At 38.3% G+C, this 24,100-nt stretch overlaps 1 long non-coding RNA gene across 1 annotated transcript; it reads left to right on the forward strand.

The window, feature by feature from the left end:
- The first annotated feature begins 6,416 nt into the window (after positions 1 to 6,416).
- LOC119259737 (uncharacterized) lies at positions 6,417 to 11,791 on the forward strand. The gene is made up of 3 exons (XR_005128540.2): positions 6,417 to 6,554; positions 6,826 to 6,895; positions 11,646 to 11,791. It is a non-coding gene; the product is annotated as an uncharacterized LOC119259737 (long non-coding RNA).
- Positions 11,792 to 24,100: the final 12,309 nt, after the last annotated feature.

Genomic DNA, 24,100 nt, shown 5'->3' on the forward strand with positions numbered 1-24,100 from the left:
AATTCAGTAAATAAATGTGTTCATTAATGATTTAGTATAACCCAGAAGGAAAGGAAAGCTGTTGGAGCCACTCCACAGGTCTCCCATTTTGCCAAAAACGATTACAGTGGTGCAAGACTGATGTTGTGAACCCAACTGTGGGGGGTCAGGGATGCTGGGATGCTGCTGCTTTTGCAGCTGCTGCTGTTAGAGCCATATTGAATTAGCTGCCTCTCTGGCCTTAAAATTTGCACACCCACAGTTACTGAGAAAAGAGAAATTTAAATATATTCATGTTAAGGGTTCTTCCTTCTTCCCCTTCATTATGCACCAAGAGATGTTCTAGTAAAATTCAAGACATCAGCTTAGAATATGTTAATGCCCATAAATTAAATTGCTCACAGAAGGTGATCAATTTTTAATGTTTACACTCAAGATGTTCTTTTTAATTAACACTTAGCTACATTTGTACTCTCTGTTGACTGCAGAAAATGCCTGAACTTGCAGAGAACTGCAATAAGTTGTAAGACATTAAGCTGCAGTGATTTTCAAAGTTGCACCCTTCAATTAAAGAAAAAGGCCTTAACTTCAGAGAGAACTGTCATCATAAGGACACCTAACTTCCTCCTCGGAAGTTGTGGGAAGATACTCTGTGCACATAGATATTTTTGGAAAGTTACTTCTATTCCCCACATGGAGGTGGAAATTACCCATCTATAAATGCCTATTATGTATTCTGAGACATATATATGAGAATCAAAAGTGATCTCCAAATTTAATGAGCAAAAGCTCATTAACTTAGAATCCACTGATTTATAATTAATGTTAATTGATCACTTGTTAGTTATATACGACTATAAAAAACAGATTATTTTCTAGCTCTAGTGCAATCCTGAGAAATTAATTTCTAGCTCTAGTGATTATTTTCTAGCTCTAGTGCAACCCTTCTACTCTTCATCAGTAAAAATGGGAATAATACTTACAAAATTGTTGCTTTATGGTGAATAAATAACATGTGTAGTGTTTATCAGTGTTTTGCACATAATATACTAAGTAAATATCAGTTTCTTTCCTGTATGACCATACTTACATTGAACTTCTTAGTGTTTTTTGCTACAAAAATGGGAATATGTGTCAGAAAAAATATATATATTGTAGGGAAGGAAGGGCCCAGAACAGGATCTCTATGATCCAGGCAGACATGTAAAGGAGAGTCCTGGAGCCCTCAGTGGCTTTTCAGGCTTTTATTGAGCTTTTACCAGGTACACAGCAGGCAGGGGTCCTGGGGGGTGGCCAGGAGACTGGCAGGCCTCCCAGCCCCTAGCGAATTTTTACTCATTCTGGGAGCTCTGGCATTTTCTCATGGTCTCTGCTTCTCTGCTGGTTCTGCTATAGTTCTGCTGTTGCTTTTCCTCATTCTCCGCTATGCCTACTGGTATCACCCGGATGACACTCTTATAAGCCCAGTCTCTCAACCCAGGTGCACCCACTTACACATGCCCACACCCTACTCCAGGTGTCCACTATCAGGGATGCATGTAGGACCGCAGGGATCCATGATTAATGTTAATGGTAGGAGTGCGGAAAATCCTGGAAAATTTCAATTACCCTACATATACATACATACACAGAAAGTTATATATGTATAATGTTGGAGAATGTTGCTTTTGGCACAGTCTGGGGTCCTGCTCCAAGATCAGGACAATTCAGGGAAGCAGATCCAGGACTTTGAAGTATTCTATAAAGGAAAAATTGTTATGTGGCATTTAAAGAAAAACAAGTCTCAATAGAAAACAGATATCCATGAACCACAATCATCAGGATAGCTTTCATGTTGACATCACCAGTTCTATAGAAAGTGGAGCTGAAGAGAATAGAGTAGCAAAGAAAAAATAATTTTAAATATAATGGGTTTTTCTCATCCTTATATTCTCTCTGTCAAAACTGTTTTTCAAGGATCTGTAAAAGTTTCTCTGGCAGAGAGATTTCCTGGTTTGATGAAAGAGGAAATTTCAGGCTTCAAGAGGATAGTAACGGAAGAAGAGTTGGCAATAGAAAGGGTGGGGGTGGGGCAAGACAGATTTGCAGACTGATGAAAATATGATTTTGGCAAATGGATGGAAATTTTCATCTCTACATATGCTCAAACTGGCTGTTGGGCTGCTATAGTATTAAATTATAACTGTATGATTTTTACTAGTAGTACACTAAACTGCCTAGGAAGTTCTCAAAATGTATCTTTAAGATAAGCATCCGAAAGTATGTGTTTCTCCATCTATAAATAACTTCTGCATATGTGTAATTCTAGTCATTTACCTGTGTCTTACTTTCAAATGTCTATGATTTTGATTTATCAAAATAATTATTTAAACCCTTAAAAAAAGTCAGTAGTGTATAGAGAGAATAATGATTCTATGCATCTTCCTGATACTTACAACCAGTGCTGTGAGGAAGCTCCTGATCCACTTTTTCTACAAAATCCTCTATAATTCACCCATGTTGAAGTAGAAAAAAATCATTTGTCTTTGGCTAACCAAAATTTAATCTTCATGTATATTATTGAATTTCCCAAATACTTCTGATATTCTAACAGCAAGACAGAATATAGTTATATGGAGTAGCTATAGTAGATACTTTGTGTTAAGAAAGTAGGCACACACAAAAATGGTATGTGATTGTTGCATGATCACTTATTTTGAATCTGGAGATTTGAGCAGGAAATGATGATACTTTACAAACAAGTAACCTGGACCAACAATGCTATTGACTTGGGACTTTAAATTAAAGTCCCTGACTCTAAATTAACACCCACCACTCCTTGACATTTTTTGTTTTTCATTTTGTTAAGTTATTTAATTTTACTTTCTGTCGTCCTTTTGAGTCACTAAAAGTTAAACTGTATATTATACTATCAAACCTCTACAAGAGCCAAAGTGTAAGATAATAACCCTGACCAGTGCTTCCTAACCTTGAGGAACATTAGATTCAGCTGAGTAACTTTCAAAACCATGCAACACCCATGTCCTACACAGGTCATACCCCAGTAATAGTAATTTTAACAACTCTACCCACTTGATTTTTGACATTCAGGTAGGGTTAAAAACCACTACTTCTGGTATACCCTTTTACACATCACAAGGAGTGCTTCGAAGACCATGTCCATCGCAGCTCCCAGAATATGGAGAAAGAATTACGTATTATTAACCATTTCAATCTATCAGGGTGTAGCAAGATTTTCATGTCAGATAGTAGATATCTCAGCCTTTATAGGTCATAAGATCTCTGTATTACTACTCATTTCTTTTGATCTCTGTCATAACTACTTAATCTTATCATTGTAGCACAAAGCAGAATTAGACACTATGAAATCTATGGACCTCGCTGCAACCCAATAAAACTGTATTTACAAAAATCAGTGACAGGTTGGATTTGCCCCATCAGCAATTGGCTGTAGTTTGCCTGTACATCACCATCCAATTCCAATTTGTAGTGTAAAAATAGTGTTGTTTTTTAAAGATTTATTTTTATTTATACAAGAACTGGACACAGGCCAGAGATGTGGGAGGGTGAGAAGATTCACCAGAGACAGAGTGGGGAGCAAAACAGGAAGACTAACTGAAATACACGGCTGAGGGGAGCAGCGGGTGAGACAGGAGAGGTCTACCACACCATGTGGGTATCTCCCTGGCCTGCTGGGAATGGAACACTCACTGCAGAGGCTGTGGACAGCTTCACATAGTGCTGCACTCAACCAGCTGCACCACCGGGGAGGTCCCTGAGAATATTCTTTATTGCAAAAAATATTGCTGTGGATTAAATAACTAAGTAGTTATTAAACACGATTACTAAAGAAATTACATAAATAAAAATGATGAAATAATAACCTCTGCACTTTTGATGAGATTACTATCTCTAATGATGTCAGTTATTAGTGAATTTCATTAAACTTTATCTAGGCTAGCAATTACAACTTTGTAAACTATACCTAAAGTGTATGAAGAAATTCCCTAGTGCTACTACTGCTAGAAGAAAAGAACTGTTTAATTGTTTTCATAGAAAGTGCCATGGTCAACGATAGGAAGTACTGGATACAGAAAGGGCCACTTTTCTCCACAAGAAAGGCACTACCAATCAGTTATAAGTAAGTGTGGACGTGGCCTCCCAGTATTTCTTAATATTGCTACAGGGAATCACTACAAATCAAAGTTAGTGAACAAGATGAAATCTACGTGACGTTCTCAGCAAAGTAGGAGATGTGTTTCCAGCTCAGATAGCAAGCAGTAAATGAGTCCTATCTCTACGGGTATAAACACCCTTTCTATCACCACACTGCCAACCGTGCAGATCTTTCAGAAAGAATACAGAGGCACATGTTCATATCACAGCTGCCGAGAACTGCAGGTTTTCCAAAGTAGGTAGTCAGCATCTCCCACATCATGTATTATAGCATATTTGGAAGAATGCAAAGATTCCCAGAGAAACCAAGTCATACAAATTCTGTAATTAAAGACTGTAATTTGAGCTTTTGTCAAAGGAAAACATTTTCTACAATTTAGATCAAGTACAGCTTGAAGCAGAGATTTTGGGGCAACTGGCATGGGGCCAAATAAATGTGGGGCACACAAACAGTGATACAGATAGGACCAAAATATTTTATTTTTATAATCATCATTGGTAATTGGTGCTGGCTGTCACCTGGGCAACCTCAGGTCTTCACATGGCTTTTCACCCCCCAGTACCTGTTTCCTTACCTGGTCCTCTTAGGGAATATTCTATGAGACCAAAGGGCCAAAACTGCAGAGCCTTTAAAACATAAGCTCTAGAACTTACACAAAGTAAGATTTGAGAGATGGGAAGAGAAAAGCCCACCTCTTAATGGGAGAATCTAAAAAATACCAAGGCCCATTTTTCAATCTGCCACTCATGTTGGCGTTGTAGTCTTAGCACGTTCTTCTATTTCTTTATAAATCCTGAATTAAGACTTTCCAATTATTATGTATGGGTAACATCAGCAAATGGTCTCTCTGACACCATCTTAAGATTCAGAAACCCAGAGTTGTCAAAATGGTTAAGAGCTTGGTCTAATAAGTCCTGCCACAGTGACATGTATTTCTGTTGAGGAATATTACATTTTACATAGTCACCCTACTTTCATATTTTATTTTGTAGAATCCTAATATTAAAAAGAAGAAAGGACCTTAAACATCATTTAATTTCATGGTAAAGCCTATCAAATCAGGGAGGGCATTTTATTTCATTAAAGTAACAGAATGAGTTCCATGGGGGTAAAAAAAAATTTTTTTTACAACTATGCTATCTTCTTTTTTTGAAAGGTACAATGCAGTAATTTTTAGTCGCTAAACATTTACTAAGGATGTAGCAAATGCATGTAACTAAGGATAAGCAAACCTAGGCAGACAACATAACCAATTCCCTGATTTCTTCCATGAGAAACCCAAGCAGGGAAATTCAGGAGCTTGCTCAAAGTAACAGAGCCAGTTAATAGCAAAACTTGCTTTAAAGCCAAAATCCCCTCTTCCAAAACAGTGTTGTTCCAATTGCTTCATTAGAATAGTTACATGGCTTCAGGAAAAGTTTACCTTGCTGTTCTGAAGAGATCAGAGGTCAGCAAACTTTTTGTAAAGGATTAAATAATTATTTTAGGTTTTTCAAGCCATACAACCTCTTATCACAATAATTCAAGTCTGTCATTATAGCATGGAAGTAGATACATCACCATATTTTAAAATGATGATGCCTCTGTTCCAATAAAATTTTATTTATAATTATTTTATTTATAATTAACAGGCAGTGGGCTAGTTTTGTTCCATGGGCCATTGTTTACAACCCCTATGTTTTTTTTTTTTTAAGTGGACACTATTAAGACCCCCATCCTCCACTCCTTCCTATATCCATACTCTCACCATGTCTTTTTTTTTTAAAGATTTATTTTTATTTATACAAGAACCAGGGAACAGGCCCGATGTGTGGGAGGGTGAGAGGATTCACCAGAGACAGAGCAGGGAACAGAACAGGCAGACCAACAGAAATACAATGCTGAGGGGAACAGTGGGTGAGACAAGAGTGGTCTGCCAGGCCACGTGGGTTGCTCGGCGGCCGGCAGGGATGGAACTGGCACTGCAGAGGCTGCAGACAGCTTCACAGCGCTGCGCTCAACCACATGCGCCACCAGAGGCCCTATCACTATGTCTTTATTATAGATAAACCCTTTATTTGGGCTCAAACAAAAATTGTGGGTTAAATTATGTCCCGCCCACTACAAAATAAGCCATTGTAGAGGGGCCTCCCTGGGTGGCACAAGGGAGGGAGACCTGGGAGACCAGTGTGGGGTAAGCAGGAAGGAAAAGCATCAGGCGTTTCCGCCCTCCCGCTGCGCATGCGCACTCAGCCAAAGGGCATGGCGTGGCTGGCATGGCGCCCTGCAGTGCGGTGCAGTGCGGACGAAGGAGTGCAGTGGAGTGGATGGAGGTGTGTGGCAGGAAGTGGCAAAGTGCCACGGAGTGCGGCGTCAAACAGTGGAGAGCCTGAAGACACCAACACAGCTGCTAGAACCGGTAAAGAACCTACTGGGTATGGGTTGGTTGCGCTACAACAAGCAACAATGCTATTTTTATTAAGCCTCTGAGATTTTTACATAGCAGTAGTTCATTCATTCAAAAGATAAATTTAACATTAGATAAATTCCTAAATAAGACTAGTAACCTCTAATAAAGGACTATGTTTTTTTCCCTGCATGTGCTTTGCCTATTCCACTGAAAATTTAAGTCAACTACTAAAAACATTGTTTCCCTCCCTAATTCTACCCCCATTCCTTTGTTTCTCCAGTCAAAAGAGTCATGATATGGAGAGCATTTGAATGGATCCACAGATGACTTGCCTGTTTGCTTTTATTCAGGTTAGCAAAATTGTTTTTCAAACCCTGTCCTTACTTACAGTTGCAAAACTTTGCACTGCTTTCAGCATTCTTACTTTGTCAGCTAGGCTTATTTTTTCCAGCTTTATTGAGTTATGCTTGAGAAATAAAATGTACATAAGTATACAACATAATGATTTGGTGGAGATAATTTCTTAGGAGGTATATCTATAAAGAGATATTTTTGTTGTTAATTAATGCAGTCCATTAAAGTGCAAAGAATTATAAAAGACTTTTTAAACAGACATACAGTCAATTCTTCAACTCTTTGGTATTCTGAGTTTTCTGAAAGTTGTCCAAACTTTTGCTGCTCGGTTTACAATCAATAGAATTGCACTAGTAAGTGTCTTTGTTTTCTAGGGCTGCCATGACATAGCACAAAACAGTTGGCTTAAAACAACAAAAATCTATTGCCTGGTGGTACAGAGGCTTGAAGTCCAAAATTAAGGTGGACTTATCCTTCTTGTTTTTCGCTTCTGGTGCTTGCTGGCACCACTTGTTTCCTCTTGGCTTGCAGCTGCTATACTCCAACCACTGTGTCTGGCTTCATGTGACTCCCTTCTCCCTGTGTACCTCTCTTATCTTTTTAAAGATGCCAGTTAAATAGAATATAGGGCCCAGCACATGTTGCCCACTGTAGTATTACCTCGTCTTGATTGAACCAAGTATAGCTGCAAGGACCCTGTTTCCAAATAAGTTCACATGCTAAAATATTGGGGGTTTAGGCTTCAACATAAAGCTTTTGAGAGGCAAAACTGAATTCATAAACAATTGTTTTTCAGTTTAGTTTTGCCCTTTTTAAATCCAAGTGATGTTTCCTTCATGCGAATTTTACCCAGGAAAGTATAAGTGTAAGTCAGTAGTCAGGAAAATAAATCAGGGGCACTGGAGTTGAAGGAACAGGGTAGGCATCCCAGAGACCAGTCCATTCACTCACCAATTCCCCTTTTCAAATTCGGACTTCCAATAGTGCTTCAGAAACCTTGGTCTATGTAAATTCTGAATTGGAATGATTTTTCTTACAAATATAAAATGTTCTTTTTCTCTTTTTAAAAAGTTTTTATTGACATGGCATTGCTTTACACCCTTGTTAGTTTTTTTGGTAGTATAGAATCACATGTGTTTTCTCTTAATTAATGTGTTAAGTCTTTCCTATTGGAAAATCAAATGTCGTGCCCCTGATATTAGTTACGATATGTTATTAAAATTTCTCCAAAGAGCTACAATATTCTTGGTTGCTATTGTTATTTCATCTGGTTTCTACATATACCTGACTTATTTTTATTGTTTATCACAAACTCAGCTTAAAAGGCTTGGGGTGTTCAAAGCCTACATCTTCCAAAGACATGACTGGTCTTTGACAAGTGCCTTGGCAGAAAAAGACTTAAGTCCTCAAAAAATTTCTGCTTGATAATTGAGTCTTTGTGTACCCAGGTCTTCGACCCTGTCAAAGTTGAGATTAATAATAATTGATGGTGTTTATGGTGGGGGCTTGGATCATACAAAATCAGCATGACCTCTAGAGAGACTGGAGATTGAATAATGAAAACCAGCCACTTGGGCTCTCCATACCTATGGGACCGTCCTGCAATAAAAGCCCTGGACACCAAGGCCTAAGTGAGCTTCCCCAGTTGGCAAAACTGTGTGTGTGTTGTTACACACCATTGCTGGGAGAATGCAGCACTGTTCATTTAATTCTACTGGGAAAAGACAACTGGCAGTTTATGCCTGATCTCTCCTGGACTCCATTCTATGAGCCTTGTGTCTTTGCTGATTTTCATATGTATCTTTTGCTATAGTAAACCAAAGCTGTGATTATAACAACTATTCATAGAACTGTAAGTCACTATAGCCAATAATTGAACTTGACAGTGGTGTTGGAGACCCACAAACATATAACCATTTGTGCAAATGAAACTGAATAGAAAATACAAGATGGTAACTAAAAACTTCTCTTTGAGTATACGTGGAATCACTGTTCCCTCTTCTGTTATACATGTATTCTTTTAGTAGATATGTATGTGAAATTTTCTCAAGCCCATGTGTAAGACACAAGCTATTGAAACTAGTGAGGGTCTGAGTCAGGCCCCCCATTTTGATAAAAGGACCTCACTACTACCATTAACTCACCTAACCTCTGCAGGCCACAATCTATCCTTGTCACACAGAAAATTGTCCTCCATACTCTTGTGAAGCCAGATTTCATAATTTAAACTGACCTATTTGCTGGTTATGAAACCTTGAGAAAATTCCAAAAATTCTCTGAAATTTAGTTTCCTGCTTACAAACAAGAAAGCAATAAACATCACACTGAGTTATTGTGAAGTTTAATGGGATAGGGTAAATGTAGCTTAATAAAAATTATTAACAGAAATATAATAATGAACCTGCTTGCTAAGGAGGATCTTGTCTCTCCATCTCATTATTTTCTCCTCCCCCACCTTCCAAGAATTCTGCCTTTGCTAGGTTCATTATCTGGAATTTGGTGGTGCAAAATCAGAAAAGATGGGGCCTCCCTGGTGGCACAAGGGGTTAAGATGCAACCTATGAAGCTAGCTAGGCACAGCCACTGCAGCATGAGTTTGATCCCTATCCAGGGAGCTACCAACATGGCTTGCCTGCTGCTCCCCTCAGCAGTGTATTTCAGTCAATCTGCCTGTTCTCTTTTCCATTCTGTCTCTGGTGAATCCTCTCACCCCCCACAACTCTGGCCTGTACCCCAGTTCTTGTATGTATAAATAGATGAATCTTTTTAAAAAAAATCAGAGAAGAGTAAAGGGTAGAAGGAGAAGATGTACATAGATGATGGCTGAGGAACGAGCATTTCAAGTTGACTTGAGAGAGTTAGACCTGGCAACCCTTTGCAGTCAAAAAGAAAGTAGAAAGGACCTCAAGTTTAAGAACTGTTGTATCCTCTTCATAATATTTTGGAAACTGAAGGCTAGACCTAAGTAACACTTTGCTGCCCGATTTATATCAAAATCCTAGTTGAGCAAAATGATACAGAAGACTGCATGGAGAATAGTCTATTTCTCTGTAGAGTAGGCCAAATCAGCTCAAAGTAAACTTCATATGCTTCTATTCATCTTGTTTCCCAAAATTCTTTCATTGAGTTTCACTTGAGCTCTATGTCATTAACTTATATTAACTCAAAAACATATTGTATTTGGGAATTTTTTCAAGAAATTTCATTCACAACCTACTGCCAGAAAAATGTGTTTCCCTGAAGATCTGATGTATTTTTTCCCTTCTGTACAAGGATAAGCATACAATTTTGGCTGCCCTTAAGACCAGAGTCAAAGTCCTAGTCAAGCTTCTGAAATGATCTAAACCCAAGTTCTATTTGTTTGCATTTGAACTGCCTTTCTAATGCTTTCTTGACGACCAAAATAGGTCACTGGATGTAGAGGAGGATAAGACGATGTGAACAGGCAGATTTTGAAGATATCAGGAGAGGACAAGGAAGCTAACAGATTTCCTTTATGTGTGGGGGTGTATACCACTGAGTGTATCCTTAAGACAAGCAAAAATAATTCAACGCAAGTTTATGAGCCACAGTAAACCAATAAAAATAGAGCAATATGATAGAGCTTCAAGAATCAAGCCTAAATGAAAGAAACTTCTCATGAAACTTGACCCAGCTTAAAAGATCTATTTTCATGTATTGTGTATTGGTTTGAGGATCCATGCAAAGGATTCAGTTTATGATTGAGTGGTTGCAAAGTGTACAATTTCTACTTCAAATACCAGGAGATTGAACCTTGGAACCCCACCAGAAAAGACTAAATTGTACTTAAGGATTTAGAGAGATTTAGCAGCGAGGGGTGAAAAAGTTTGCACCTGAACAATCTAGGCAGTTATGTGAAGTGCTGTGCCATGCAGAGTACCCATGGCTTATCTCTGTGATTGTTTCAACCCTAGACCTAGATTAAAAGAGAAAATACTTGAACCATTATTGACTCCAGAAGGCAATATAATGAGCTTTCTTTTTGAGGGGCTTTTTATTGGTCTCATGAGCCAAGTCCAGCATGCCCATGTCTGTTTTCCTTTGCTAAACTTATATTAAAATGCACATATTTATTTAATTTTAGTCAAATAAATCAAAGACAAAAAAACATAGACTCATACCCAGTCAGAATCTTGGGAATCATGTAGACCTAGTCCTTCATTTTATGGGTTTGAAATAAAAATTCAAATATGGCTCTATTGATATCACAGAACTCAGGATTCTGGATTCCAATATAAACTCTATTCTGTAAGAAGCACATTGGGTTACTTTACCCAAAACACTACCAGCACAAGCTATAAAAATGAATTTGAAGCTACGTCTGGTACAAAAACAGACTCACAGCTCTACTACTCCTCATACCATACCACAGCTCACATTTGCTTTTTTAATATAAAATCATCTCAACTTTATTTTTTTCATTTTCAAATTCCTATACAATTTGCATATTTCATAAAATCCCAGGGGACTTTATTGAGCATATGTGTTGACAGTATAGACAAATTTTACCTTCTGACTTGTTACTACATGTCTTCCTTTATGAATCTCTTGTGAGAGTTTATGACTCAAGATTCCCTTTAAAAATCTCATTAGACCAATATTTCTATATTTTCACTAAGGGTTAGTTATTTCCTTTAAATTCAAAACTGTAATCTGCAGCTATAAATTTTCTCCTCAGTAAGATGAGCATACTTTGTAAATTTTTAACTTACTTTTATCTTTCAGCTTCTTCCATCCAAGGTTGTTTGCAGAAAGACTTTTTTATCCTTATTTTCATTTTACAAGTATATCTTCCACCTGTGGATCATCCTCTGTCCCAAGTTAAAGGAAAGATAAAAAACAGAATCAAAGGTACATAAAAGTCATAGTGGGTGCATTTTAAAGATCATTACTAATGCTTGTTTTATTTACTTTAGATATTGTGTGTACTTTTAAAAAATAACAATATCTATCATCACTTTAAGAGCATATTTTCTATTATAATATAGTCTATTATTTCTTCTTATTTCTAAAAAAAAAGGTACTTTTGTTATATCCAGCATAACTGATAAAGAAATAGGTTCACAGATGATATTTCTGTCAGTGAAAAGTTAATCAAACAGACAGTTTTTCTCAGTCCAACTAAAATATGAGAAACTTTTTGCAAAGATTAAAATCACAGTCTCAGATTAACTCAAATTTGGAATCTTCAGCAGATACAAAGGGTTGAGGCGAAATTCCTCAGAATGACTTTTATAGCTCTCATTTATTACTTCTTCTCAATGAGATTTAGTGTAGTATATGAAGTTACTAGATTCCATTCTGTTTTTAAATTCTGTTCTCTCCAAATTTGTTTGTCCCCATTTAAATTCACTAATTGATTTATCACTAAAAAGTGATTCTATAAAATCCTTTCACAAACATATCCTCTTAGGAAAGATCGCATTCATTATTAGGATGAGCTTCAAGGATATGATCTTAAATCTTAAGTATTTTTCCTGGAGCATTTCAGGGACACTTGCCTCAGGGAAATATATTCTGAAGTCCAGCCAGTGTGGCCACAGCCCAGACAGTTCTGAAGTTATTTTAGTATAGTGCTCTGTGATATTTTTATCCCTATTCTTTGCCCTCCTTACTGTAGTATCACTTTCAGAACTATACTTGATACATAAAGAAAGAATAGGATGGTGCCAAGGAGAAGTAAATATTACTAGAGTAGAGCTAGAAATGTTAAAGGTTTGTTGTTTATTTATTCTATTTATAAAATATGTCTCTATGTTTTTGTATCTCCACTTAAACATTGAACATATACATAGATGTACACATGTGAATTAAAAATCTATATGTAATAAAACTACATTTTCATGTTGCTGTATGCAACTGATTAGCATCAATCTACATATACATATGCTTTAAAACAATCAATCACATTTAGTTGTTTGCCAATTTAACTATGTATTAAGCAGCTAATTTTCATATAGTTAGTTAATGGCGCATGTGTTTTTAATGATCATTTACTGTTTATCTTTGTGTGTATCAAAGCCCGATATTCTTTTTTTATTTCTTGGCTGTGCACTGTTCACAACACAGTCTATTTCCTTCAAAATTTTCTCTCACTGCAGACAGTAATTTTCAAACTGCAGGAAAAAAAATGCTTCATGAATATACTGAAAAATCTTCTGCTTTTACCTTTCCTCTCCTCCCATCTTGGGTTTCTGGTCTTCCCACACACAAAAAAGGGAGCATATCATTACTTTTTGGGAAATTATGATTCTAAAATCTCTTTCCCCTGTTGACAATTTCTCACATGAATTCTGAGTGTTCAAAATCTCACATAAAATATTTGCAGAAATACATTTTTTAAATTGTAAGATCTATCAGTTATGTGAACCACATGTTAAGTTTCTATTATTCTTCCTTCAATATTTATTTTATTATAGTTCATTTATATACATTTTTATTGTCTTTGATGACATGTCTGGGTGCTCTTTTAATGCGATACTCTTCCAGTTTAAGAAAAAAATGCTAAGTTACTCCTCCAATGAGACTTCCTATACCATTGAATTTTTAAATTCCTGTACTACCTATAGTATTTATAAGTTAATTTTTTTAGTATTTTCTAGACCTGTCATTTTCTTTTTGTTGGTATAATTAGTTTATATGTTTTATCCATGATGAGACATGTTCTGGTTAGTTTTTCTTCATTGCTTTCTCTTTTTTTAAAGATGTATTCATTTATACAAGAACTGTATAAATAAATATACAGGCCAGAGGTGTGGGAGGGTGAGAGGATTCACCAGAGACAGAGCGGGGAGCAGAACAGGCAGACAGACTGAAAACACTGCTGAGGGGAGCAGCAGGTGAGACAGGAGAGGTCTGCTGCACCATGTGCGTATGTCCCTGGCCTGCTGTGAGGCTGCAGATTGCTTCATATCGCTGCGCTCAACCCGCTGCACCATCAGGGAGGCCCCTTCATTGCTTTCTTATTGAACTTCACATCCTCAGAAAGTTCACATCCTCATCTGCAACTGGTTTAGGACCTGTCTTTTATTGTCATAGCTAATTCCTTTTCAGCAATCATTTTCTCTTTTATTGCTTCTCAAGAATAGTGATTATAAGCTCATGTACACACCCAGCTCTGCTTTCAGCAAGATCTCAAGCATCACAGATTTCTTCTCCAGGCCATGGACTCTGCTCTCCCTTTGTTGGTGCAATAACTGGTTCCCTGGGCATGGAGTTTTGAGCACGTCTCTTTGCTTGTTGAACTTAAATCATTGGATTCTGTTATTTTCCCTTTTTAGCTGATGCTTTCTTTTTTTTTTTTTTCACTGTAAATGGAAATAAGGGAAACCCTAATTGCATGATGTTATTTCCTCCACTGTCCCATCATTCCAGAAATTCAGAGGCATGTACCACCAAATGCAGTAATTTCATTTCACAGTCATGCTTGATTTTTTTTCGTTAGCCTCTTATGATGATCACTGCACAGTGTATTAAAATACATAGACACATCATTTTAAAAGTATATTTCAGTGCTCCAACGGACTTTACCTGCTGGTTAAGATTTAGACACTGAAGGATAATGACCTATAATTTAAAATAATGCATAGATCACTTCAAGTAGAATTTCCAAATAAATTAGAGGTAATCTTTTTCTTAGCCAGCATAGTACAGCTGCCACCCTTTGTCTTGCTGCTGGAAAGAGCAATTTCTGAAGTTAAGCACATTCCTGAACATGTTGTTCAGCCTCCAGTCTTTTTTTTTTTTTTTTTTTTTTTTAATTTTTTTTTTTTTTTTTTAATAGAGGCATGCTTTATTTATTTATTTATTTGTTTGTTTTGTTTATACATGCACTGGGTACAGTCAGAAGCGCGGGAGGGTGAGAGAATTCACCAGAGCCAGAGCGGGGAGCAGAGCAGGCAGAAGGGCCGAAGTACACTGCTGAGGGGAGCAGCGGGCGGCAGGAGAGGTCTGCGCGCCATGTGGGACCCTCCTCCGGTGGCCGGGGAGCAGCCGGGGATCGAACCGGCGCCACAGAGGCTGCGGGCAGCTTCGCAACCCAGTGCTCAACCGCTGCGCCACCGGGGAGGCCCCAGCCTCCAGTCTTATCAGTGTTGCAGCTTTCACGCCCAGCTTCCTGGCCACATAAGGAAGGTTAAAATGACTTTTGTCACTTTCTGGCTTTCTTCTCCATTAATACTACCGAGGAAAGTTGGAATGATTTATAAAATATACACACTATTCTAGAGGTTAAAAAGGAACACTTCCATGTTTTGGTTTGTTTAACAATGTTTTACTTTGTTTTTCACAAAAAGAATCACTCTTTCCTTTTCCTTCAAGCAGAGAAAGCAGTACCTCTGGCTTGTACCCAATGCCATTTCACATTTTTCTCCCAAAAGCAGTGTAACTTCCTTTGAATCAGTTCCTTTCTCTATCTTATAGGTATTTTTTTCACATTTGTATAACTTGCAGGTCTGTTCAGAATGAAGAAACTACCTGGAAGCTGTATTAGCATTTCCATCGGCCACCTAGGAAAAAGTTTTTGCTGCTTTTAAATAATGAAACCTAAGAGATTGGGATGATTACATCCTGTCATCCTTGTCTCCAGTTTTTTTGAACATTCATGGGATCTGGAAAACCTGATACAACTTCTCATAATCTGTGAGCCCTGGTGCTATGTATTTCATCCCATTTGACAAGTATTTAATGAGTGTTTACTATGTACCTGACTGTCTGTGATATATCAGTGACCAAGGAGACAAAAGCTTTCCCCTTGTCCTACTGGTGGAAGGATCACTGCAATTTTTGATCCCATAAGTCACTGCCTATTTCATGGTGTTCATGGGTGACTAAAATTCAAAAACAAGAGATGGCACAAGGATTGCAAATAATTTCCAAATGAGTGCAAACTCTAATTTATTAGTAGTGGCGGCCTGAGCATTGTGTTTAGGATTCTGAGCCTATTTCTGGGCAAGCAGTATTGTACTGTGTTAAGTGAACAATGTTACATCATGTATTTGCCATTCCTTACCAAGACAATCCCCATGTTAGTGTTGATGGTTAGCGTTCATGGTGGTAGAATAAATGTTTTCAGCTGTCCCCACTTCCTTTACTCTTCAATTTGATCGTTTCTTTCACATTCCGAGAGTCTGGGAAAATGGAGCATGGGGGCCTCCCCGGTGGCGCAGCGGTTGAGCGTTGGGTTGCGAAGCTGCCTGCAGCCTCTGCAGTGCCGGTTCGATCCCCGCCTGCCCCCCGGCCACTGGAGGAGGGTCCCACATGGCGCGCAGACCTCTCCTGCCGCCCGCTGCTCCCCTCAGCAGTGTACTTCGGTCCTTCTGCCTGCTCTGCTCCCCGCTCTGGCTCTGGTGAATTCTCTCACCCTCCCGTGCTTCTGACTGTACCCAGTGCATGTATAAACAAAAAACAAACAAACAAATAAATAAATAAAACATGCCTCTAAAAAAAAAAAATTAAAAAAAAAAATGGAGCATGGACTTTCAATGAACATAGTGTTCTTTTCAGGGATCAGGTGCTTTTGCTTATAACTCATGATACACAAATCAAGCTAATACATTCAGCATTGAAGGAGGGGGTATCCAATCTGATCCATCAGATGGTTAAGATATAATTTATTCAGGGTCCTTGGCATGTAAAAATATCAGAAATGTTTCACTACTGTAGGGGAAAGTAAAAAAGTATCAGGCTTTTCTGCCCTCCCGCCATTAGGATTGATGGTGGAACCCTGTGGTCCTGAATGCATGCCTGATGGTGGGCACCTAGAGTAGGGTGTGGGCATGCGTAGGTGGGTACCCCTGGGCTGAGAGACTGAGCTTATAAGGACGGCATCACGGGGACGCCAGCAGAGCGAAAAGAACGAGAGAGTGGAAAGGAAGGAGAACAGAACCACCAGCAGAGAAGCAGCGGCCATGAGAGAAGGCCAGAGAGCCCAGAAAGAGTGAAGACTCGCCAGAGGCTGGGTGGCCTGCCAGCTTCCTGCCCCCCAGCACCCCTGCCTGCCGTGTACCTGGTAAATCCCAATAAAAGCCTGGAAAAACCACTGAGGGCTCCAGAGCTTCTCCTTACCCTGTCAATGTAAATCATAGAGAACCTGCCCTGTGGCCATTCCCACTGCTACAACTACTCAGGAACAATCAGGTTTCAACTTATTGTATTTTAATCATTGTCAATATCTAACTGATTTTAGTTTGCCAAGATGAGTTTCACTTTAGCATTAAAATACTCTTTATTATTAAGTCCAGATATTTTCTTTTAAAGAAAAACAATAAAACCCAACACTGGAAAGCAATCTGAAATAATTATTTTTAGTATTTTAATTCTTGATCAGGAGACTGAAACCAAAAAAGTAATTGAAAAATTTTGTCTTCTATGAGGATATCTTAGCAGTAAGGGCATTTGAGTGTTCAGAAACACACATATTTTTAACACACATCCATTTATGTTAAACTCCGCAAGGAATTTCTTGATTAAAAAACAGGCAAACAATTCAGATAAGTTCTTATCTATTAATTTATTGTATTCCAACTAACAAATCCTCTACCAAAACCCTATTCAAAATAAGGGAAAGTCCACAAGCCTCTAGTCTTCAATGATACCAAAATAAATTATTTGAGTTAGTGGTGTAGGTACTAGTTGGCCTATGTTATTTTATACCATAGATGAAAAGTTTGATATGAGAAATATTCTCCACACTACCCCCCAAATCTCTTTTCCATCAAAATATTGTTGATGCCTGAAATTCCCCAATCAAAATGTTTCTGAATATATGTGAACCCATCATTACGGTATCATTTAATTTAGAGTATCAAAATGTCAGAGTTTTTGAGACTTTAAGGAAAAATTGTGTTTTAACTGAAAATTATACACCATCTGTAGCACACTCTTCCACTTATTTGATCTTTGTGAGATTCTTTTCCTATTCTGTAAGTTGTAGATAGCTGACAGCAATGCAAATGCTTATCATTAGGCGATTTGGCCTTTGGGAGATGCTTAGGTCATGAGGGCATACTCTTTGAATGAATTTAATACCCTTATAAGAGAGCCCACTGATGTCCTATCTACCTGACAAAAGATAGGTCATCCCTTTGCCCATGTGAGGACTCAGTGAGAAGAGTCATCTATGAACCAGAAGCATGTCCCTACCAGACTCTGGTTCCAGCAGTACTTTGATCTTGGATTTCCCAGCCTCCAGATCTACAAGAAATAAATCCCTGTTGCTTATACACCTCTCAGCCTATGGTAATTTATTACAGCAGTCCAAACAGACTAATATCCTCTAGCCATCTAACTCTCAGGGCCCTCTGGGAGGCCTCTGGTCTACCACCTGCTGTGAAATTTGGAGGGTTTCAAATGGCCTAACCCCAAATTCTCCTCCTTACTCTGCTCCCTATATTAAGCTTCCACCCCCCCACCCCTCCATCCCCACCTCCCCCACCCCCACCCACACCCCCACTGGCCAAATGACTCTCCTTATCAGGGGACCAGGTAAAGTGACTACTTCTCCCTGAGCAATGGACTTCAGATCCTGCCAGTCCACAGAATTATTCAAACAGGTCCATCACATTCTTCCACAGGAACCAGGGATACTCTTGCCCTCCTGATACAAGCCCCCGCCTCAACTCCTGGTTGTTTACTCCTTTCCTGAGTGCATGGCATACTCTCCCCTGGGCTGTGAAGATCTGTAACTAATAAACTACTATCAAAGCCAAAGTCCAGTGTTCAGTGTTCCATGTTTGTCCATCCCTGTAACTCTAAAGCAGGGATCCCTCTTTCCCCTGCAGGGCGAACAGGAGGTGATTAAATATCCAGCAGCAGAACAGGACAGGAAATGGTATAGTCACGTGACGTCTGTATGCCAGTGCTCAGGCAGGTTTCTGCAGTTAGACATAGCTGCTGGATTCTTTGTCTGGACACATACATGGGTGTTTTCCCATGGCCAGTTCTTTAGAGTGGTGCTTTAAATGAACTACAGCAGCCCAGAGAAGCTTGGGCAATCCTATAAGGTGAACTTCAGTGAGTGCTCTCCACATAGGAAGTCTCTTGTGGCAGCTTGGCTGGCAGGCCGGGGGAGACCTCAACTACCTTCACTGACAGCCAGCCTACAGAAAATCTACACATTTCCTCAAGATGAGCTTGAATCCATGTAGCTGAAGGTGATCTTCCGTTCTCCCAATTCACACTGACATCTCATGGTCCTGCATGCCCCAAAAGCAACAGAGAGCTTGTGCAGATTCTGCTGCCCAGCAATGTCTAGAAGTGGCATGGCAATTTCATATGCGTTTGTCTAAAACTCCCAAATGGAAAATGATGGTTTGGAATATGTTTTCCATGTATCAGCTTGTATAAGAATAAATCTGCAGACTCATATGCCCTGCTTTGTCTCCTTTTCATCTCTCCTGCCAACTGTCCTTCCCTTCACAGTTTTGTTTCACACAGACTAGTTCTTAGCTCACTTTCCTTCCTCTCCTTGCATCCATTCTGTCGTAATTTGACTCCCATCTCTGAATTCTTCTCCACAAAGTCATCAATTATCTTTAAATTGGCAGATTCAATAACAGTTTAATCCCTGGCCACATTTGACCTCACATTTGACACTACTGTTCACTCCCTTCATGAACATCACTTTTAGCATTAGTGACACCACTCTTCCCTGTCCACCTCCTCCTCTGATCATTTTTCAGTCTCTTACATGCCTGCTCTTCTAATGATGCCACATTGGATGCCGCCACTCCTTCTCAGGGCCTGATTCTTTATTCTGTGCTCTCCCATCCACACATGGTCTCACTGGCTGACCCTGTTTAAGTTTTTGCTTTATGTCAACTACCACTTATGACCCAGGGCCTCCAACTTCTATAGAGGCTCAGACATCACTGATGGGCTGTAGACTGAAAGTCACTCTGTAGTTGGCATTTTTACTTGAAAGAGGCCTAATCACTTCCTACTCAACATGAATTAAATGCCTGTTTTCTCTTTATATTTCCCTAGTTGAAGGTATAATCATTCACCCAATGACCCAGTATTCTAGTCTTTCTAGACTCTGACCCTTCTATCCCTATATCATAAGTCTTATTTTGCTTCCCAAATATAAGTCAGGGCTCTTCTCTTCTGTCTCACTGCCATGATCTTAGGCCTTCATTGCCTTTTGCCTGGATTATTGCTCTCCCAGCCTCTATACCGCACAATCCTTTCTCTACCCAAAATCCAGGGTGATTTTTCTAAATCTGCTCATATCCGGTTACTTCTCTGCCTAAAATCTGGCAAGCTCTCATCACTTCCAGGTTAAAGGTCAGAGTCCTTGATCCAGTACACAAGGCACAATGGCAGAGAGCCTAATATCCTGGCATCATACTGCACCGACTAGCTGTGGGAATAGATGAGTTATTTAACCTTTCTATATCTAGATTAGTTTCTGCCACCTAAAAATGGAAACATAAGTAGCACATTATTTTGTGTGGTAAGATTTTTTATGAGGATTAAATGAGGTAAGGAATGTAAAGTACATTAGGCAGTGCCTAGAACTTAGTGAAGCATGTCATTTTCCACAGTAGCTATCATGACCAACCTGCTAATCCTTCTCTTGTTTTTCCTTTGTCCATATTGGTCGATTTGATGTTTCTGTAAACAACCTGTGATTTCATTCTTTTGGACTTTCTCACCATATTGCTTCTCCTTATCATGCTTTCTCCCCATTTATTGTCTAACACATACTTAGTTTCAAAAACTCTTTTTTTTTTTTTTTTTTTGTGGGACCCTCACCGGTGACCGGGAATCGACCCTCACCGGTGGCAGCCTCGCAACCCAGTGCTCAACCACTGCACCACCAGGGGAGGCCCTAAAAACTCTTCTTATGTTATTTCTTCCAGGAAGCTACACTTGATTTTTCCATTGCAGTCATACTTGGCTTCTCCTGTGCTTTTGCAGTTCTTTATAGATCATTTATCCTAGTGCTCAATAACTTGTGTTAGACTTGATTACTTGTCTGCCTTCTGTACAAGACTGTGAGTTTCTTAAAGTAGGATACAACTTTGTGGCCTCCATTCCAAGAACAAGGATTGACATTGTTGAAGGAGAGGTTCCACAAATGATTGTTTGAAGTAAAAGTACTAATCATTTTCTTAAAAGACAAGTGCTACATAATTTTACTCATTTGCAGAACATAAAGATACAAAATAAGCAAGCCAGCCAACCAATGAACAAAATCCCTTAGGCCCTGATAATAGAATGGTGGTCACCAGAGGGGAGGGGGGGATGCTAGAAAAGGTAGAGAGGGCTGATTATCTGTTGATAGATTGTGACTAGAATTTGGTGTGGGTGTGATGTGATGTATACAACTGCTGAGATGAGAAACAGCATACATGAAACCTATACAGTGTTGTCAATTGCTACCTCAATCAAAAAAAAAAAAAACTGCTTTCTCTCATCAGGTGCTCAGACATTCCAAACCACTTTTGCTACGAAAAGAACATCACTGAAAAAGTATTCTTGGGCCTCCCTGGTCGCGCAGGCGGTTGAGCACTGCACTGTGAAGCTATTCACGGTGCGGCCTCTGCAGTGCAGGTTCAATCCCGGCCAGCCGGCGAGAATCCCACATGGTGCGGCAGACCTCTCCTGTCTTGCCCGCTGCTCCCCTCAGCAGTGTGTTTCATCAGTCTGCCTGTTCTGTTCCCCGCTCTGTCTCTGGTGAATCCTCTCACCCTCCCGTGCATCTGGCCTGTACCCCAGCACTTACATAAATAAAATGAATCTTTAAAAAAAATTATTCTTATCTCATTTATACCTCTATTAAAATCCCAATTTCTAAGCAGCACAATTAGCTTACTGTCATTGATGAAGGTAAGCTAATCAACATGTGATTAATTATCATTAAATATACTTCTAAAGGGTATTTGTATTTTCAAACAAAGTACTTATGACAATGGAATAAATTTTAGTGATGGGATTAAAGAAGAATAGCAGGAGAAGGTGTAGCACAAATAAGATGGGGAAAACTAATTTTGTTGTAAATTTATTAGCACTCTTCAAATAACATTAGGTGGGGTCAACTTTTTCATAGGTAAGTAAAGCTGAAGTCCACTGTATGAGAAGATTCAACTGGGAAAGAATCGAGGATCTTTTCATAATTAAGTTAGTGACTGAGGTTCTTGTACAATATCAGTAATAAAAGAAGTATGAGCATACAAAGGAATAAAATCCTGATACATTCTGCAACATGCTAAGTGAAAAAAAGCTGGATACAAAAAGTCCTGTATGATATAATTCTATTTATATGACATTTCCAGAACAGGCAAATCCATAAAAACAGAAAATAGATTAGTGGATGCCAGAAATTGGAAGACTGAGGAGGGACTGTTAATGGGGACAGGTGTCTTTGGGGACTGACATAATGTTCTGGAATTAGATAGTGGTAATGGGTGCATAACCTTGTGAATATACTAAAATTAACTAAATGGTGTACTTTAGATGGGTTGATTTTATGGTATATGAAATACCTTGCAATGAAAATATGTAAGAAAAAAGTTGTATACCAAAAATATCACCAATAGAAAAACAGCATGAGTTATTTATCATTGCTATTAGAGGATCTACATAAAAGTCACAATTTCTAACTATGAATGATTATATAGTCAGCCATTTTAATAGCTTATATAAAGCATTTTTACATTTCTTTTCCTGCAGTTTCCGAGAAGTCCTCTATTGTATTGTAATCACTCATTCACACTCTTAAAACTACAACTGTCAGTTGGTGCTTTTATTTCTTTTAACCTCCAGCTTTCTTTAAATAATTTGCAAGTTTATAATGCTCTAATTCAGTTCCTTCAGTAAAAATTAAAGCACATCATTTTAACTAAAATTCGTCTGTCCCTTTGAACAGACTATCCATTCCATTTTTAAAGGAACAATTTTAACTATTCATTCTGATACAACAGATATGTTGTAATTAATAACATTTTATGTTTCTTTTTATTATTCATAGTGGCATAACTTCTCATTATTGTTTGCTATAAATGTCAGTTGCACCTAAGAATAAATTAGTACATTCTTTAGATAACAGGGGGAAATGTATGATGTTTTGCCTGCAGTCTCTATCTCATAACATCTTAGGTAATGCTAAGCTAAAATGTCATTGAATAAATATTTATTAAAATCCACTCTCTAATAAAAGTATGACTCTCAACCCTTTTTGTTTTTGAAAGGGTACTTTGAAAACAAGCTATCTTGAGTGACAAACTTGAAAAGATGAAATGCCACACAATTTAGTGATAGTTACACTGCAATCCTAGTCTCATAATGTCTATAGAAGTATATATAGTTTCATAGTGTCTATAGAAGTATACAGTCACTATCATCTGACATCTGTTAGAATGACCATTATCAAAAAGACAGGAAATGAAAGCATTGGTGAAACATGGAGAAAAGCATTGGTGGGAATGTAAACTGGCACAGCCACTAAGGAAAATAGTATGGAAGTTCATCAAAATATTAAAAAATGGAACTTCCATGTGGTCCAAAATTTCCACTTCTAGTTATAGAGTCAAAGGACAAAAATCCCTAGCTTGAAAATATATCTGCACACCATGTTTATTGCAGTATTATTTTTGATAGCCAAAACATGGAAACAAACCTAAAGTTGTTGGGATTCTTGAATGAATTGGTAAAGAAAATATGGCTAGCTTATATGTACACAATTGTATACAATGCATAAAATCACATATGTATACAATAGAATTATATTCAGTCTTGGCTTTTGTAAAAGCACGAATGGTTCTTGAATGCACTATGCTAAGTGAAATAAGTCAGACCGAGAAAGGCAAATTACTATTTGATCTCACTGGTTACGTATAATCTTAAAAAAAAAAAAACAAATTTATTGATTTGAAGAACAGACTGATGGTTGCCAGAGGTGGAGAATGTGTTGTAGATAAAATGGATAAAGATATTCAAAAGGTCCCAACTTTCAGTAATATGATAAATAAGTACAGGGGATTTAATGTACAGCATCTGATTATAGTTAACAATACTATATCATATATTTAAAGGTTGTTAGAAGATCTTTCATATTCTTAACACCAGAAGCTGGGCTTTGTGAAGAGATGGATGTTGACTGACCTTGCTGTGGTAATCATTTCTCAAAATCCACATCCTTCTCACTGGCAAAATTTAGTCATCCCACCCCACCTCCT

This window comes from Talpa occidentalis, unplaced genomic scaffold, assembly GCF_014898055.3.
Source record: "Talpa occidentalis isolate TD23 unplaced genomic scaffold, MPIMG_talOcc4v2.1 talOcc4.5, whole genome shotgun sequence".
In the NCBI taxonomy this organism is placed as follows: domain Eukaryota; kingdom Metazoa; phylum Chordata; class Mammalia; order Eulipotyphla; family Talpidae; genus Talpa; species Talpa occidentalis.